The sequence below is a fragment of the Mizuhopecten yessoensis genome, unplaced genomic scaffold (genome assembly GCF_002113885.1).
Source record: "Mizuhopecten yessoensis strain PY_sf001 unplaced genomic scaffold, ASM211388v2 scaffold8373, whole genome shotgun sequence".
In the NCBI taxonomy this organism is placed as follows: Eukaryota; Metazoa; Mollusca; class Bivalvia; order Pectinida; family Pectinidae; genus Mizuhopecten; species Mizuhopecten yessoensis.
The window spans coordinates 191,553-204,226 of record NW_018407515.1 but is presented as its reverse complement, the minus strand read 5'-3'; the positions used below and the strand labels follow the sequence as shown (position 1 = coordinate 204,226).

At 36.6% G+C, this 12,674-nt stretch overlaps 1 protein-coding gene across 3 annotated transcripts in view; it reads left to right on the top strand.

The window, feature by feature from the left end:
- Positions 1–12,674, top strand: part of LOC110455764 (nuclear receptor coactivator 3-like) — a 207,984-nt gene that overhangs the window by 131,159 nt on the left and 64,151 nt on the right. The window contains exon 1 of one of the 3 annotated variants that reach the window (XM_021506125.1): positions 1,372–1,605. The exons of the other annotated variants lie outside the window; for them this stretch is intronic. The gene's annotated coding sequence lies outside the window, so the exon portion shown is untranslated. Of the gene's footprint in view, positions 1–1,371; positions 1,606–12,674 lie in introns of those variants that run through there. 3 annotated transcript variants of the gene reach the window in all.

The window sequence follows — 12,674 nt, the reverse complement described above, 5'->3', positions numbered from 1 at the left end:
CTTTTTTCACACACATCAATTGATTTCAGATTGTGTACCTGTGTATTATTGATTCAGGACTTTATGTGAACAAGTTTCTGTACTTATTAGAAATAATTATAAACTGGAATGCCTGTCATAAGGCAAAATAAAAACATTTTTTTGTCACTTTCAATTCAAATTCAATTATAAATTGACTGCGTGTGTGTTACACTAATGATTATTACTTCTTGTTCAAATTACAAATTATTACAACCTGCACAAGCCCCGTAACAGATATTTCAGTTTATAATGATTTTGATAGATACAGAGACTTGTAGAATGCACTACCAATATCCTATACATGTATAGCTGTTGGATAACACTCGTTCCTCATTAGTAGGAAACTGGTTGATATTGTTTACTTATGTTTCTTTTCTTTTTCTGTCTTTGCAGGTAAGTGACCTTGTGGAGCTATACTAAAGAATCATGCTTAAGTTATGTAAGCTGCTGAGGGACGATATCTTGTACCATGCAGGCCAAGCTGAGGGAGGGTGATATAAACATTGTTTACACATTGAGGGAGGGTGATATAAACATTGTATACACATTGAGGGAGGGTGATATACACATTGTATACACATTGAGGGAGGGTGATATACACATTGATGGAGGGTGATATAAACATTGTATACAAATTGAGGGAGGGTGATATAAACATTGTATACACATTAAGGGAGGGTAATATAAACATCGTATACACATAGAGGGATAAACTGATGAGGGAGGGTGATATAAATGGTGTATAGGCTGATGAGGGAGGGTGATATAAATGTTGTATAGGTTGATGAGGGAGGGTGATATAAATGTTGTATAAACTGAAGAGGGAGGGTGATATGTTGTTTTAGATTTATACAGGTAGTCAATTGTCTTCAGCTTCAGGAAAATATCAATTGATACCACAGATTTTAGTATAATCCATTTAATCCATATTGTTTTTGAAAAAAAGTATAAAGCAGAAATACAGGCTCAAGCTGTGTTTAATTTCATGGTAATAATCCAGACAAGATTGACAAAGAGAAAAATACCAAAGAATGAACTTTCAAGGATAAAATTGAAACTCAAATTGTGACCTGTACGTACACTGTTCAGACAACAATTGAGAACACAAAGTGTGTTTCTTATCCACAAGGATTACTGATACTGTTGAAAGTAATTCGAAATCTTTGACCAAGTACAGGTAATAGTCTGTAAAATTATCTTAAATATTAGGCAATTGATACAGGCCCATTAGACCAGTCTAAGTACCTAGTAGCTGTGGAAGTCCTTCTACTGTGGTAACACAGCATGCCAAAGTCTAACAGTTTGTTTACAGCCCCAGTGGTTTAAATTTAGACATTGTAGGGACCTTGAACAATCATCTGTGTTCAAGCGATTGAGATAGGCATAGCAGATAAGGGTCCCTTGTATTCAGTCACACAACAGCGAGGTGTCATGTTTGTCAGGATTTTTTGGAGCTTTTTTCATTCAAGAAGTGTGTTTTTAAATATGTGACAATTTATGTGAGAAAAAATTTGTAGTGTTATTTAGTGAAGGTGTATGTGTGTGATTTGAGCATGGAGGTAGATTTGGACCCTGGAAGTACAGGTGGGTAGATTACATGTTTACCTTCTATAGTCTTACTGTGTATTAGCTTATCAGGTAATAAAGTATTAACACTGAACAGGTACAGTGTATTATACTGACCAGGTATAGTGTATTATACTGACCAGGTATAGTGTATTATACTGACCAGGTATAGTGTATTATACTGACCAGGTATAGTGTATTATACTGACCAGGTATAGTGTATTATACTGACCAGGTATAGTGTATTATACTGACCAGGTATAGTGTATTATACTGACCAGGTATAGTGTATTATACTGACCAGGTATAGTGTATTATACTGACCAGGTATAGTGTATTATACTGACCAGGTATAGTGTATTATACTGACCAGGTATAGTGTATTATACTGACCAGGTATAGTGTATTATACTGACCAGGTATAGTGTATTATACTGACCAGGTATAGTGTATTATACTGACCAGGTACAGTGTATTATACTGACCAGGTACAGTGTTTTATACTGACCAGGTATAATGTATTATACTGACCAGGTATAATGTTTTATACTGACCAGGTATAGTGTTTTATACTAAACAGGTGTAGTGTTTTATACTGACCAGGTGTAGTGTTTTATACTAAACAGGTGTAGTGTTTTATACTGACCAGGTATAATGTTTTATACTTAACAGGTATAATGTTTTATACTGACCACATGTAGTGTTTTATAATGACCAGGTATAGTGTTTTATACTGACCAAGTATAGTGTTTATACTGACCAGGTAGTGTTTTATACTGAACAGGTGAAGTGTTTTATATTTACCAAGTATAAAGTTTTATACTGACCAGGTATAATGTTTTATACTGACCACATGTAGTGTTTTATACTGACCAGGTATAGTGTTTTATACTGAACAGGTATAGTGTTTTATACCGACCAGGTATAGTGTTTTATACCGACCAGGTATAGTGTTTATACTGACCAGGTAGTGTTTTATACTGAACAGGTGAAGTGTTTTATATTGACCAAGTATAAAGTTTTATACTGACCAGGTATAATGTTTTATACTGAACAGGCGTAGTGTTGGATATGGTGTTTCATTGTGTTCCGTAGATGTGCAAATGGGGCTTAAAAAGTTTTTAAGGTCAAGGTCACTTTTTCAAAAAAAGATTTATTGGGATGGGGGATACGGTCCTTATTTCTGAATCCAAAATAATAATAAAAAATGTTTGACATGGTGATACACTGTGATATGTAGATATGCAATAGGGGATTCAGAAATTTTAAAGGTCAAGGTTACTGTTACTAAAAATAAACTGTCTCGGGTCTTTGCTGAACTGTCAGTGTTCTATAATTTTATGTTTTTGAACAAAATGTCCAAATAGCATTTTTAGAGGATTTCCAAAACCTTTTTGGCAAGCATTCTAATTTTCCCAAATTGTTACTTTAGCTAAGGACACTTATTATGTTGAATATTGTATATCTTATACATTTATTCCTGTTGAGTCATTCAGAAATTAAAACATCACAAAAAGATTTATCATTTTGTATCTAAACAATGGATATTCTATAAATAATTGTTTATATTGCGAATTGCAACCTTACAGACTTTGTTTGAAGCTAAGTCGTGATCATGAGAATACCATAAGTTGCACAATTTAGACAACCACGTTTTTTGCAATGTTTGTGAAGCCACTTTGCTAATCAGCAATGAGCAGAGGCGTAATTTTAAAAGACTTGAATTGGGCATCATTCCAGGATTTTACAAGGCCAAATACACCACATATAATTACCATAGCATGTATGAAGCATTGACAATGCTCGCAGCAATTTTACTGAGTGATATGTGTACCGTGATTTCGTACCTGTAGTATTCTATGATAATCTATGCAAGCTGGCCGTATACCTTTACACACTGATATGTGTGTAGGTAAACGTGTAATAATAACAGGTAAACAGTCCAGTCTGGGGATACAACTTTACATACCTTTACACACTGATATGTGTGTAGGTAAACGTGTAATAATAAAAGGTAAACAGTCCAGTCTGGTGATACAACTTAACATACCTTTACACACTGATATATGTGTAGGGAAACGTGTAATAATAACAGGTAAACAGTCCAGTATGGTGATACAACTTTACATACCTTTACACACTGATATGTGTGTAGGTAAACGTGTAATATTAAAAGGTAAACAGTCCAGTCTGGTGATACAACTTTCCATTCCTTTACACACTGATATATGTATAGGTAAACGGGTAATAATAACAGGTAAACAGTCCAGTCTGGGGATACAACTTAACATACCTTTACACACTGATATATGTGTAGGGAAACGTGTAATAATAACAGGTAAACAGTCCAGTCTGGGGATACAACTTTACATACCTTTACACACTGATATATGTATAGGTAAACGGGTAATAATAACAGGTAAACAGTCCAGTCTGGTGATACAACTTTCCATTCCTTTACACACTGATATATGTATAGGTAAACGGGTAATAATAACAGGTAAACAGTCCAGTCTGGTGATACAACTTTCCATTCCTTTACACACTGATATATGTATAGGTAAACGGGTAATAATAACAGGTAAACAGTCCAGTCTGGGGATACAACTTTACATACCTTTACACACTGATATGTGTGTAGGTAAACGTGGAATAATAACAGGTAAACAGTCCAGTCTGGTGATACAACTTTACATATTTTACATACCTCATATCCCTTTAATAAAAATAATCCTGTAATATATCTATTCATTGTCTTGTGATTTCAAATAGTGATAAATTTGGCTTTTTAAGCACACTTTTGGACAAAAGGTATTCTGGATGCAGTATTATGGATTTGGGTATTGGAGAAGCAAGATCTCAATTTTGGACATGAATTTTCTCAAAGCACTGTTTTGTACATAGATAATGGTATAGCAAGAGTATGGACATAGGAACTCTCAAAGCTCAATTGTGGATGCTGATATTTTTGAAGCATGATTTTGGACATTGGTGTTTTTGAAGCACAATTTCAATTTGGACATGAATTTTGACCGAAATATTCTGGAGGTTTGATTATGGATATACAGATTTATGAAGCATGATTCTGTACATTCAACTCATTCACCCCTGAAGACACATTTGAACACTTCCAATTCATAGGTTGGAATAGTTCATTATAAAATTGCAGGGGTGATTAAGTTAAAGCACAATTGTTGACATAGGTATTCTGGAAGCATTATTGTGGACATATGGATATTTGTGAAATTCAAGTGATCTGCTGTTGTAAATAATGTGGAAATGTAATTCAGGATTATCTTAATCTACACAACAACCATTCAGTAGGGGAGTGCATCTGTGTAAGATGAGGTGATTTATATACAAAAGACGTTGGAAATGAAAGATAGCTTCATTGTCATGTCATCAGGCAGCCTCCCTGGTAGAATTGAAATAGGCCTAGAGCAGGCTCCCATTACCAGGGGAAAGAAACACAGATTCATTATGTCATGGAGATATTCAGGTCAAGTAACATCATCACTGTATCAAATTCGTATATGCTTTGTTCAGTGGGTTTCCTGGAGAAAACCCTGAGTAGTGTCCCTGTGGTAGTAGTTCGTTAAGCTGTTAAGTACAGAACTATTAATGTAATTGTGTGTTCAATGACAGAGTACCTAGAATTAAGTTTGAGTGGTGTGTTCAGTGACGAGTACATAGAAGTAAGATTTTAGTCCCTGTGGTGGTGCATTTAGTGTGTTTAATGGTGAAGTACATGTAGGTTTCAGAGTCCCTGTGGTGATGCATTTAGTGTGTTTAATGGTGAAGTACATGTAGGTTTGAGTCCCTGTGGTACGTAGTACATTTAGTGTGTTTAGTGGCGAAATACGTATAAGTGTAAAATAAATCCCACAACCCAAATACAAAGTTACCCTCTGAAGTGTAATACTTTTGTCTAGCAATGTAATGCGGAATTATATCGTCACAAACTAGTTGTGACAAGCGGAAAATATTAGTTCTGCAAAATTTAAAAAATATATAGTAACATGTACGGTCTTAAAGGAAGTTCAATGTTAACTAAATCAAGATTTTTTTTAAAGTAATTATAACACTTGGAACATTAACTGACATGGGAACCAATTTCAAGTTGTGAATTTACTGTAAATGTCAGAAGAAAAGGAAGATTTATCCATAAACCCGTAAGCTAACCAGACACATGCTGGTCCCCCGCCACAATATACCACATCAAGGTTATTAGGGTTTTATTTCTGTTCAGGCTCATAGTCAACTTTATGGCCATCCCAAAGGGCATATAAATCCATCTACGAAAATCAGTTTGATTCTCCCATCAGTTTGATTCTCCGGGTTCCAAAATAAACATACACCAAACCTCGTTTGCAGTCACTCGGTATTAACAGTTGGATGGATAGCTGTAATGATGAGTTTTAATTGGAAACAATAAAGAGTTTGCCTTACTTGTGACATGTAGATGTTTTGTTATCCACTTGGGTCGTCGTATGTACAATAAAAATGTCTTCGCCTGCTGGATCGCGTAGCTTGTTGCTGGAATATTACTAGGAGGACGTTTTAAGACCGCTGTGGGGCCGAGAATGAATTGTAGGATATTTTAAGGCCAGTCTGGGGATTAGTGTTAACAATACCTGTCATATCTTACAGCCTTTTATAAAGGAACAGCTACAATTTCCCTCGTCACCTTACGATGTTCCTCTGTCTTTGAATTGCTCACTTAATACTTAGATTGTGAGGTCATTTGAGACAAAGTCTATGTGACCTTTTGTCGTTTGTCCATACACAATCCACATTTTTCACTTCTCAAAAACTGCTGAACTGATTGCAACAAAATTTTGCAGGAATCTTGCATTAGGAAATACAAACAAAAGATCTAAATCCTATGGTTCCCTCGCCAGCCCCAGGGACCTGAGGGGTGGAGATGAAGCTATCAATATCAAATTGGTCAAAATTTCAAGTCTTCTTCTTCATACAAATAAATCCTATTGTCAAATACTTTCACGGATGGAAAGGTTCTAAGGTGCTATATCAAAATTATAAATTCCATTGCCCCTAGGTTGCCCATTCCCAGTCTATAGACAACACACCTGCTGTCAGTATTCAATACATACATTTTATACCAATAATTTTTCACGGTTTTAGTCTATGGTCATCATTACCTTTATTTTATGACTCTCAGTCTTCAAGGTGTTCTAGTTTATGATCAGCGTTACCTGATCAACGTTACCTGATCAACGTTACCTGATCAACATTACCTGATCAACGTTACCTGATCAACATTACCTGTACTTTATACCTGTCGCTATACAACCTGTTTTTTTCTAACAACAGTATTGCCTGTCCGTATTCTGACTTATTACAGTGCTAGGGATCTTGTCTGTTAGCTTTCCTCACTGCCCTGTTAAGTATAAAATCCTGCTGTGATATTTCAATAAATTACAGGAAAGTTTTCAGTAATCCCCGGACAAATGGCAGATATAGATGGCATGGTGTTAACCACAGCTATCCTTAGCCAATGAGAGTCTGGCCAGGTTACTGCAGAACACAGGAGATGGACAGCATATACAATCATTGTGTTTAAAACCCTGTTGATTCTGCTGAGTCTGTCAATCTTCAGTTGTTGTTGGGATTTGTCGCACTTACAAAAGTATCAACCCCTGCTTGGAATTAAGTTGACATAATTAATGATGTTTTAATGGGTTAAGTATAGATTAATCTTGGTGGGCTACAATTATTGTTGGTATTGCAGTGTTAATAGATGATCAGTCGTTAATAAACATGATTACAGTCATATGTTTCTCACTATGGATAATAATGATAACTGTCATATATTTCTCACTATGGATAATAACATAACTGTCATATATTTCTTAGTATGGATTATTTGAACAACCCACCATTTATTTGGAAATGTTTGGTCAGTGTACAGTGATAGTGCTTTGTCAACACAGGTTTAGTTTGATAGAAGCTAAGAGCAGGTGGCTCAATGGATATTGCACTTGCCTTTCACCGGGGTGACTGGGATTCGATTCCCCGATTAGACATGAAAAGGTTTGGGGGTCACCTGCCCAACCACTTTGGTTTCTTTCCCCCCTGCCCCCTCCCTGCACACTAACATCCTGGCAGTTTTTTTAGATCACCTGAGCTTTGCTCAAGTGACCTATTCCAATCACATTTTGTAAAATTGGGTTTCCTACCCCAACCCTAGGGGCCAGTGCAGGGCCCCAAAGGGAAAATTAACCAATATTTCAAAAATCTTCTTCTCCAGACTCAGAGGTACTACAGTCATTTTCTCTGCATGGATGGAAAGATCATCAGGGGCTTTATTTAAATTGTAAATTTCAGGACCCCCGAGCTATCCGTTCTCCCTTTGTAAGGGGGTAAAGTTTACTATAGTTTATATATAGGGAAACAACACTTGGGTATATTTTGACAATTTTCTGTAGGAAATTATTCTTACTTGGTGAGAATTATCCTTGGTGGAAGATGGTTTTAAATTGTAAAATTTGGATTCCTACCCCAACCCTAGGGTCCAGGGCGAGGCCCCAAAGGGAAAATTAACCAATATTTCAAAAATCTTCTTCTCCAGACTCAGAGGTACTACAGTCATTTTCTCTGCATGGATGGAAAGATCATCAGGTGCTGTATTTGAATTGCAAATTTCAGGCCCACTGAGCTATCCGTTCTTCCTTGGGAAGGGGGTAAAGTTTACTATAGTTTATATAGGAAAATGACACTTTTGGGTATATTTTTATCATTTTCTGTAGGAAATTATTCTTACTTGGTGAGAATCATCTTTGGTGGATGACAGTATTACATTGTAAAATTGGAATTCCTGCCCCATCCCCAGGGGCTAGGGCGGGGCCCCAAAGGGAACATTTACCAATATTTTAAAATTCTTGACCTTTGATGACATGACAAGTATTGTATTTCACTCAGTTTACATGCTGATTTCCACATCACATCTAAACAATAAAATAAAGCCACCAGTACCTATGATATAACTCAGGTGACCGCTAAGGCCCTTGGGCCTCTTGTGATTAGCCCACCATCATCTGATGGTGGGCTATTCAAATCACCCTGGGTCTGTGGTCCATCGTCCGCCCTTAATCAATTCTTGTTATCGGTATTTCTCAAGAAGTACCAGCGGGATCTTTCTCAAATTTTATATGTGGGTTCCCCTTGGTCCTTAGCTGTGCAGGGCAACTTTTGAGACTGATATGATAAACAACATGGCCGACAGGCAGCCATCTTGGATTTTGATAGTGAAAGTTTGTTATCGCTATTTCTCAAGAAGTACCAGAGTTATCTTTCTTTAGAAAATGTGATTAAAAAAAAATCCAATTTTCTATATAAATACTGCCAGGGTGTCTTCTTTGAGGTGCGGGTTTTGTGTATTTCTTTTTGGGAAGACTTGAATGGAGTGGATCGATCATGTCAGGTTTTAACTAGGGTTGAAGAATTAAAAATATAATGTTTTATTCTGTTTTACATATTACAAACTTTGTCATGTTATATGTAATTTGAATGTGCTGAAGCATTGTGTTAAATGCTGTGGAAATATTTCTTCCCAAAATTATTTGGGCCACCAATATGTCATTTGGGCAAGTGCTTAAAATTTGTTACTCGCCCCCCAATTTTTTTTTGGGCCAGCCAATGCAGGTTTCCTGCTATCCTTCATTGTTCATGCTTACTTTTGAAACTGATCAGTTAAACAAAATAGCCTACCGACAGCCATTTATGATTTTTGACATTGAAGGTTTGTTAGTACTATTGCTGAGGAATAACTTGAAGGATCTTTCTCAAATTTGATATGTAGGTTCCCCTTGATCCCTCGTTGTGCATGTTATATTTTGAGACTGATCATAAAAACTGAATGACTAAAGGAAGAACTAAACAGATCTTTCTCATATTGTAATGATTGATTCTATCTCTTTCACATTAAGTACTCACTCGTACTAGTAAATATGTGAAATGACAAACTCACTTTGAAGGTTGGCTTTCATACACATCAGTATTAAGTTTAGATTAAAAGTTACCTCAAGGTGCATTTACTGTTTACATGACTCAATCAAACAGATTAGATGAAAGAAGAGAAAAGATTGAATTGACAAAGGACTAATGAAGATGGTACAATGGTGGGCGCCAAGATCCCTATGGGATCTCTTGTTTTGTTTTAAGAGCATACAAGTACTGTTATGTTGGTTTTTTTATAATCTGAAATTGATAGCTATATATGTTTTCTTTTGAAAGGCTTTTTAACACATTTCATGATTTATAAGTGATAACTCCATGCCTTTTCAATTTGAATTCATCTTTTTTCTAGTCCTCAATTACATCCCTGTAAAACTTCGCCTTTTATGATGACACTTGTTAGTGATTGCAGTGGATGATGTTAATTTCCTACAGCAACTGACCACACATTTCTTCATATTCTGCAGTCAAAGATTAAAAATCAAAAGTTGAGATCCTTGAACTGCTGACCCTAGATAGATATACTGGCAGACTTTTGTCTTGATGAGGGTGTCCCCAATCACAGCCTGCACATGACAGGCCCTCGCCCAGACACTGTTAGCTTCGTGAGAATCCAGTCTTGTTAAACTATCATGCAATACAATGTGGCATGCATTGAATAGAGTAGTTAAATCTACACTAAACACTTTTGTGATCCTGTTCAAACTGTTAATAGTGTGAGAGTGTATTTAGACAACTGTTGTCATTCTGTAGAATACAGATATTACAAGATAATTCTTACCAAGTTGACCTGTTGAGATAACTGTATAAGCAGTATCGTGTTTCTAAAAGGAAACACCAAAGCTTACCACAAAAATTCTTTTGAAATAAACATGTAAGAAATTTACAATTCATCTCTAATTTGGGGAATCAAATATCTGGTTTGCTGGGGTTTTTTCTTCTTCAGAGTAAATGTAAACATGCGAGGTGTTGTAGATGTTTCATCTTTTTTTGCTTTAAGATAAGGAGTCCCAATTTTCTACTGTACATAGTTGCAGTTACTTTTATGATAAACTTATTTGAATTCTTCATACACATATAATTATGGGTTGTTGGCCTTTTTAGGGAACATTTTAAAATGATTATATGAGAGATTGAGAGATATACATGTTACATAGTGTGTCCCTAGCTATGAGAGATACAGGCGTTACGGTGTGTCCCTAAGTTGTGAGAGATACAGGCATTACAGTACATTTCTAAGCTGTGAGAGATACAGGCATTACACAGTGTGTCCTTAAGCTGTGAGAGATACAGGCATTATATAGTGTGTCCCTAAGTTGTGAGAGAAACATTATATTTAGTGTGTTCCTAAGTTGTGAGAGAAACATGTTACATAGTGTGTCCCTAAGTTGTGAGAGAAACATGTTATATAGTGTGCCCCTACTTCGTGAGATATACAGGCGTTATATAGTGTGTCCCTAAGCTGTGAGATATACAGGCATTATATAGTGTGTCCTAAGTTGTGATAGAAATATGTTATATAGTGTGTTCCTAAGTTGTGAGAGAAACATGTTATATAGTGTGTTCCTAAGTTGTGAGAGAAACAAGTTATATAGTGTGTTCCTAAGTTGTGAGAGATACAGGCGTTATATGGTGTGTCCCTAAGTTGTGAGAGATACAGGCGTTATATAGTGTGTCCCTAAGCTGTGAGATATACAGGCATTATATAGTGTGTCCTAAGTTGTGATAGAAATATGTTATACAGTGTGTTCCTAAGTTGTGAGAGAAACATGTTATATAGTGTGTCCCTACTTTGTGAGATATACAGGCGTTATATAGTGTGTCCCTAAGTTGTGAGAGAAACATTATATTTAGTGTGTTCCTAAGTTGTGAGAGAAACATGTTATATAGTGTGTTCCTAAGTTGTGAGAGATACAGGCGTTATATAGTGTGTCCCTACTTCGTGAGATATACAGGCGTTATATAGTGTGTCCCTACTTCGTGAGATATACAGGCGTTATATAGTGTGCCCCTAAGTTGTGAGAGAAACATGTTACATAGTGTGTCCCTAAGTTGTGAGAGATACAGGCATTATATAGTGTGTCCCTAAGCTGTGAGATATACAGGTATTATATAGTGTGTTCCTAACTTGTGAAATAAACAGGCGTTACATAGTGCGTCCCTAAGCTGTGAGAGATACAGGCGTTACGGTGCGTCCCTAAGCTGTGAGAGATACAGGCATTACAGTACATTCCTAAGCTGCGAGAGATACAGGCATTTCACAGTGTGTCCCTAAGCAGTGAAATATACTGACGTTTCACAGTGTGTCCCTAAGCTGTGAGAGATACAGGTGTTATATAGTGTGTCCCTACTTCGTGAGATATACCGGCATTACATAGTGTGTCCCTTAGTTGTGAGAGAAACATGTTATATAGTGTTTTCCTAAGTTGTGAGAGATACAGGCATTACAGTGTGTCCCTAAGCTGTAAAAGATACAGGCGTTATGTAGTGTGTTCCTAAGCTGTAAACGATACAGGCGTTATATAGTGTGTTCCTAAGCTGTGAGAGGTACAGATGTTCATAGTGTGTCACCAAATTGTGAGATACAGGCCTTACACAGTGTGTCCTTAAGCTGTGAGAGATATAGGCATTACACAGCTTGTCCCTTAGCTGTGAGAGATAGAGGCGTTATATAGTGTGTTCCTAATCTGTGAGAGATACAGGTGTTACACAGTTTGTTCCTAAGCTGTGAGAGGTACAGATGTTCATAGTGTGTCACCAAAGCTGTGAGATACAGGCCTTACACAGTGTGTCCTTAAGCTGTGAGAGATACAGGCGTTACATATACACAGTGCAAAAGTACAGGCCCAACCTGATGGAGATGATACATGGCTGATCCTGTGATATATAGGAGGCCTGTGTTTACACAGGAGGACACTGTCTGTGCACTATAACATGCAGTTGCACTCTTTCAAAATGCATACACACACATGTGCCTGTTTTACCTGCCAAATCATTCACTGCTGTCTACTTTGATGTTGGGCTGTTACTAGTCTGACTGCTTAATTCTGAGTCACTGTATACACTGTACTTAAATCTGTTACTAGTCTGACTGCTTCTGAGTCACTGTA